At 33.7% G+C, this 7,719-nt stretch overlaps 1 pseudogene; it reads left to right on the forward strand.

Annotated features, from left to right (window-relative positions):
• The first annotated feature begins 5,536 nt into the window (after positions 1-5,536).
• Positions 5,537-6,997, forward strand: LOC149556645 (mitochondrial arginine transporter BAC1-like; annotated as a pseudogene).
• The last annotated feature ends 722 nt before the right edge of the window (positions 6,998-7,719 follow it).

The raw sequence follows: 7,719 nt of genomic DNA on the forward strand, positions 1-7,719 counted from the left end.
AATGGTTAATTATAGATTTTATTTTTGGTCATAGTGTATTGGTCAGAGTATTCATAGCTTCCCATACGGCTAAGTGAAGAAGAAACAATAAGAAAATTGATAAATCATCAAAAGTTTACTATTGACAAACCAAAATATACCGATCCACATGTAAAGGCAAATGCATTGTTGTAAGCTCACTTTTCAAGGCATGTCATAGCTGGTAACCTAACACTAGATCAACAAGCTTCTTTCTGCTAACCAGCTTCTTCAAACTATGCTGGATGTTATTTCTGGTAATGGTTGGTTCAATCCAGCTCTTGCAGCAATGGAATTGAGCCAAATGGTTACACAAGGTCTTTGGGACCATGATTTTTTCCTATTACAACTTCAACATTTCACCAAGGAACTTTCTAAGAAGTGCCATGAAAATCCAAGGGAAAACATTGAAACTATTTTTTATTTGGTTGAGATGGAGGATGATGAAAGGCATGAATTGTTACAAATGACAGATTCATAGCTGTTAGACATTGCTTGTTTTTGCAATCACTTCCCAAACATTAATGTGGCATATGACATAGTTGACAGTGATGATGTGAGGGCTGGAGAGAATGTAATAGTGTAGGTCACTCTAGAAAGAGATCTTGAAGGTAGACATGAGTTGGGCCCAGTTGATGCACCAAGGTATCCCAAAGAAAAGGAAGAAGTATGGTGGCTAGTAATTGGGGATTTAAAAAGTAATCAACTATTGGCCATTAAGAGGGTATTTCTCCAAAAGAAGACTAAAGTCAAGCTTGGGTTTACTGCACCTTCAGAGCTTGGAGAGGAGACATATACACTATATTTCATGTGTGATTGATAGCTTGGGTGTGATCAATAGTAAACTTTCACAGTCAATGTGAATGAAGCAGAAGATGAAGAAAATACGAAGGAATGAATGTTATTTATCGAGTACCACAATTGTATAAATTTTGCATGAAGCTGATATGGTCAATATATGATGATGGAGAAAGATTGTGTGGCAAAACTCTACAACTCAAATATATGAGCTTACGAAATAAGTTTCATCTAGTAACTTGAATGCTTTTACCATGGGCTTTAGTGATACATGATTTTAGTTAAAAATTCATTAATAAATAGCTCTTGCCATTGGCTTCACCAATCTATGATTTCAATACAACAAATCATTACTAACACTAATATTAAGATCAATTGCGGCATGCTTGCATTTAATGCAACCCATTAATTGGGAATCAAGACTTTAGTAAACTAGCTAAGTGTACTTGTGGTTATTGTGTTGAGCTTGTAATAACTTAAATATTTCATACTATTTTCACAGTGTAGAAGTATCTGGAACCCCCCCTCAATGACCAAATTTTTCTCATGTTCCTCTTTGTGAAAATACTTGAACCTAGAAAGGACCTTGTCCAAATTTACTAAGTCCCTTATAGAAAGATAGACATTGAAAATTGAAAGAAAACCTTTAAATTCTATTGGAAAATTCTCCTAATAATCATCATATGGGATGGATGGAATGAAAGAAACTCAGTAATGGAATGAAAGAATATCACTAATATCAAGAAAATTTGATATTTAATTAGTTAGTTTAATTAATTTCTTAGAAAAAATGTATGAGGAACAAAGACATTGCATTAGTGTAGACTATAGTAAATGACTTGGACACTTAGATATTGGGAAATTTGTACTTGTTTCAAATTGAAACATTTAAGTTCCATTGAATTCTTAAGCATTACTGGAAGAAAGATGAAGATATTTGAAGCTTGATAAGTAGGAGATATTTTAAACAAGAAGTCAAATTGTGATCTTACTATTAGTATTCAGTTGTGTGTTTTCGAGGCAAACAAGCATATTATGATTTAGCAGGCAAGTTTATATTAGAATTACAGTTTAATAAATATCTTAATATCATACATTTGTACTCCAAAGTTGAGTCCCAAACATCTTTGTTGGTATTTGTGCTTTTGAAGTTTTCTTTTGTATACATTTTGCGTTGTATTAGTTGGTTTTCTAAATAAAAATTGGTTCCCATATTTAACTTTATTCTCACCTGAGAATTCACTAGTTTTATTCTAAGGAGTTTCAGGTAGGAATTGTAACAAAGCAAGCATGTGTTGAATCAATTTTATCAGTTTCTATGTTGTTTTATACTGATCTGAATTATAATGTTTGTGAGAATCCAAAATGTTTGTAGTTTTTTTTAACTAAATTTCTGTAAAATGTGCTCCAAAAAAGTACTTTCAAGGATCAAAGTGATGATGATACACATCTGGATGAACAATTTGGTACTTCAAGCGCTACACCAAAAGTGCCAGAAGAAAATGTCAGTGATGATGAGATTGTTGAATCAGACATTGAACTTGACAATGAAGGAGTTGTTGAACCAGACAATGACCCCCCACAAAAAGTAAGCCTTTGATTGATAATATTTTCTATTGAAAACTAAAATATGTATGTCATAGTACATTCTGAATCTTAGTTAGTATTGCTTTTGGAGCTTCTACATGATTGATGGTGTTAACATCAACTCCTTAATTAACATATGTAGTTATTGATAGATGGAAAATCCCTCTGTTGAAGTAATTGAAGAGCAATGAGATTCTCCCCAAGTAGCCAAGGGAAAATTAATGGAGGCAATGTCAAATGGTATAACACTTTGCTAATAGAATCCATAGAGTGGCTGTTATATATTATTTTTGGAAGGGTATCACATAGATTGCCTTTTGCATTTGTTCTAATCTCAGAGTTTCTCAGGTGATTTGGAAGAGGCTATAAACCATCTTACAGATCATTGGTGATTGTGTCTCTTCTTATAGGATCATTGATTTCCAAGGAGGTCTCCCCAACACAAAATTCTCAACTGGCTTTGCACTTGGCCCTAACTGCAACATTCTTTGCTGGGATTTTTCAAGCAAGCATGGACATTTTCAGGTTGATGATTTACATGTCTAATAATGCAATAATGTCACTATACAAGCCTCTCAGTGTCTATCCTTCATAGGATTCTTCTTTTATAGAGAAGATACATGTGACTGTACATAATTGAGTGGGAGGCTTGCACTAAAAACTCATGTAATTCAATGGTTTTAACATGTCCCATATTTCTATTTTTAGTTATTTAATTTTGCTTATTTGGGATGGCATGAGAAAGTCATACTGATTTATATAATGATTAAAGTTCATGGACAGCACTAGAATCTTTTTCAGTGGAGCCAAACAGCTAGATTTTTGTCACTAATAGTATGTGTCCCATCATTTATGATTCTACTATAGGTTGGGATTCATTATAGACTTTCTATCACATGCAACTATTGTGGGTTTCATGGCTAGAGTAGCCACTGTTGTTTCTCTCCAACAGCTAAAAGGCATTCTTGGTCTTCAACATTTTACTGTAGAGATAGACATAGCCTCTGCCATGAGATCAGTATGGGGACAAACTCACAAGGTATGTTTATATGCAATCAATCAACAACCTCATGATTTGAATACATCTAGAGTAAAGAATTCATTCTTGAATAAAGTATATTACCAACTTATTGTTATTGTCTTCTTGTAATTGTATCGATGTGCAGTGGAGGTGGGAGACCATAGTGCTCGGAATATGCTTTCTCTCTTTTCTACTCATCACTCGTCAAATTCTCAGTATTATAACATAACTTTGTGATTCTCTTTCATTTTTCTATCCATATAATACCTAGCCTTCATAACGAAAAGAAGAAACAACATGGAATGACTGATGTCTGATATGGCGTTGATCTATTTTTTCATTCTTATGGGCTGATCTAACGGAGTAAGAAAAATCCTAAGCTCTTCTAGATATCAAAAGCTTCTCCTCTGACATCTGTAATTCTTAGTAGCATGCTGGTGTTCGCTACACATGCTAATAAACATGGGGTTGAGATTGTATGAGTTTCTATCACCAACTATTCTATATTGTCTTGTATTCATTTTTGCACAATGTGTTCAATTCACTCATGTCTAAGTATGATAGAATGAATCACTTATCAAATCACTTATTATTATGATCTGTACATGTTTGGTATCACTACCCAAAAGATACTAGTTATTTAGTGAGTTTGAAACAAGATGGGTATGGAACAATTTGTTTGATATTATGTCTAATTGTTGTTCTAAACATGATTTTCTAGTCCTAAAATGCATGTTTCTTTTGCTAATGTTTTTCTGGGTGGCTTCAAATAGGTTGGTCACTTAAAAAGTGGTTTGAACCCATTGACCACTGAATTCTTTGTTTTCGAGGCCAAATATTTAAAGACCCCTGTGAAGGCAGGACTGATAATTGGCATCATCACACTCACTATAAGAGCTAATCCCTTGAATTATGTTCATTGGCTCGTAATTTATTACCTCTGGCTAATTTAAATGAGTCCCATGCAAGAAGGAATAGCAGATGGCAAAACATTTGCACTATTCAAGAACTACAATATTGATGGCAATAAAGAGATGATTGTCATTGGTATGATGAACATTGTAGGTTCATGCACATCTTGCAACATCACAATTGGTAAGTACTGCAACACATTTAATCTATTGAGTTACAAAATATTATATGACTACTCTGAGTCTTTATTGCATTCAAAGCATGAAATTTAGTATTGGTCCTAAGTTTTCATAGCAATCAAACCATGGATTTTGTATTGATTCTAAGAGTTTATATTATTCAAACCATGGATTGTAATGTTAATTCTAGGTTTTTATGGCATTCAAAACATGAACTGTAGAAGAATTTATATGGTCTAAAGGGATGTTGCCCCACACTTCTTGTCACCACCCTTCTAGTCAAATGTTGTTCTTGGACTCCTGGGATATTATTATTGGGTAAAGCTTAAACAGTCTTGAATTTGTTTGTTTGCTTTTGCTATTTGGGGTTCTGGGTTTCTAAAATATCTCAACAATGAAAAAGAATGTGTTGACCAACTCTCTGGTAGGCTCCTTTTAATTGGGTACTTCACATGGGTTGCTAGACCGCAAGGTGCTTCCTTTATTTAGCAAGTGGCGAGTGCTTAACCTTGAGAACCTTGCGGTCTCATTGTTCTTGTCTTCACGCTTCTCAATCTCGTGATCAAACACCAAAATCTTTGATGTAGGGCCAATGCTTAACCAGTGGATGAGGAAAAAAAGGTGATTGAGGATGTGGATAAAGATAGACGTTATGCAATTGATGCATCAATTGTAAGAATTATGAAGTGTAGAAAAGTTTTAGCACACCAACAACTTGTTATGGAGTGCGTTGAGAAACTTGGACGGATGTTCAAGGTGAATTGCCTGATTGGATGCTAGATACTTTTGTTTGCATCACTAGTACTTTAGATTTTCTTTCTACTTTCCCACAATGAATGGGTTTATACCTATGTGAATGTGTAAAAAGTGGTCTTTTCCTTTTTCAATAAATTGTCCTTTATCCATAAGAAAATGATATACCTGGATAAGTAGGCATATTGATTTATCTTCATAGGAACATTGGCGACTGTTTGATGTACTTTTTCCTCTTTTTAGTGTATAGTTTATGTCTATAGTCCTAATGCGATCATATTTGGCATGGTGGTTCTTTGGAAAGGGAGGAGATCCTGGTAGCGGCAAGCCCAAACTTCAGATTGTTGTTCCTTCTACAGCTTTTGGTGGAGCATTAATAAGTTTTGTATTGTGCCCAAAAAAGTTGATAAAGGTAACAAGAACTAGACTTTGTCTCTATTGTATGTATATAAATTGAATTCTAGACTCCATACCATTGACTATTTGTTGTTTTTTAATGTAGATTGCAAGTTTAGGAGAATGATAATAGGCAACTAAAAAAGCATCAGTAGATATATGATGGGCCTCTGGACTGTGCACTGCAAACTCTTAGAAATGAAAGGGTAAGGTGTTAATTTTTTGTTACTATTTGGTATGTAGTTGTAGACATGCAATATAAATGCTTCGCATGGTATCCTTCATTATACAAGATATTATTTGATTGTTTCATTGGTGCATAATTTTCCAGGTACAAGGTTTGCTTCATGGTGGCCTAACTACATTTTTTAGGGAGTCTATTGGAAACACAATTTTCTTCAGTACTTATGAATTGAATTGATATCATATGCTTTCACTTATTAGTATGCATGATAAAGTGAATCCCCAAATGAATTCCCAATCTTCTCAATTTTTCAACTACTCTTCTAAAGTTTTTATAGAAGTAGGAGTTGGAGTTGTCTCTGGTGGGCTTGCAAGAATTGAGGTATGTAACCTTAATGTTGGAATTTCAATTTAAGTATTTAAACTTAGTTTTTGCAGATCAAATGTGTGCAACAAAACTTGTAATTTGCTTTGCAGTTTTGGTCAGCTATTTTGCCTCTTGATGTTGCAAAAACCCATATTCAAACAGTCCAAATATTAATGCAAGCAAAAATCCTATACACACAATCAGGATGGTAGGACATAAAATCTCATTTTTACATGGACTCTACTCTAGAAAAAATGTTTTTAAATTAATTTTTAATAAAGATTTTGACTAGGCTTCTACAAAGTTGTTGGATTCTTATGACAACAATTAGGATATCTTTTAGGATTGATGGTTGGATTATTGAATTGGGTTAATTCATTTATTTGCATGTTTTCTTGTGTTCTGGATAAAAAAATTATCATTCACGATACTAACACCAATTGTTTGCATGTTTATTTTATAGTGGGTATATAGAATGTTCTAATTAAAAGATTAAAATTTAAATATTCAAATACCACGGGACTTAGCTTCTATCTGTTTGTCTAGGATCTATTCTACTAAGTAGTCTTAGATAACCAATAGATGAATTTAAAAGCAATAAGTACTCATATTAATGAACATGAAACCATTTCCCAATTCTATGTTTGGAAGATTTATAGAGAACTCAATTTTACAGGATTATATGCTGGCTTGGGGCCTACATTGGTGAGAGCTTTCCCTGGTAATGCTACAACTATCATCACTTGGGAACTTACAACAAATTTACTGGACGTGAAATGGTAGTAAGAGCATTACCTTCAGAGTTGAATGGGTTTATACCTGTGTGAATTTGTAAAAAGTGGTCTTTTCTTTTTTTAGTAGATTGTCCTTTATCTGTAAGAAAACGATATACCTGGATAAGTAAGCATATTGACATACCTAGGAACTAGCATTATGTCATGGGACTTAGCCAACAATATATTTGTACCAATTATAGTGCACTGTAATGGTATTGTTCATACAATGTTGATATTTACTCAAAAGGACTATTTTTATTTAGTTTTATTTGCCAAGTTTCCTTTTTAGTTTGATTTTGTGCTAGTGACACTTTAGACTCAAATGCCTACAAATGCTTCATGCAGTGTCTAGTCTCGAGCTCTAATCACTAGGCAAGCTCTTAGCTCTTATTATAGTTTTCTTACTACAATGTCACATCTAGTTTACATGTGATTCTACTGATCTAAAGGATCCTTAACCACAAAAAATAGTAGTCTTCTCTGCCCAAGATAATACAACTTTGTTTGGATTTAAACAAGAAAATCATAGCAGCATTATTATTGAGAATTTGTGTTTGCTCAGAAACTTCTTATCTAAGAAAGCCTTCCTGAGGGTTATGAGCTTGTCTATTTCTCCTTTACATCAAAGGTTCAATGTTAGCATGTTGCTAAGAGCCTGCCCAAGGTTACAAATGCAAAGTGAACTAGTTTTTGATTGTCTCTTTTATTAGAGTAGATTTACCTATGGGG

The sequence above is a fragment of the Cupressus sempervirens genome, chromosome 5 (assembly GCF_028749045.1).
Source record: "Cupressus sempervirens isolate cs-2001-9-10 chromosome 5, ASM2874904v1, whole genome shotgun sequence".
In the NCBI taxonomy this organism is placed as follows: Eukaryota; Viridiplantae; Streptophyta; class Pinopsida; order Cupressales; family Cupressaceae; genus Cupressus; species Cupressus sempervirens.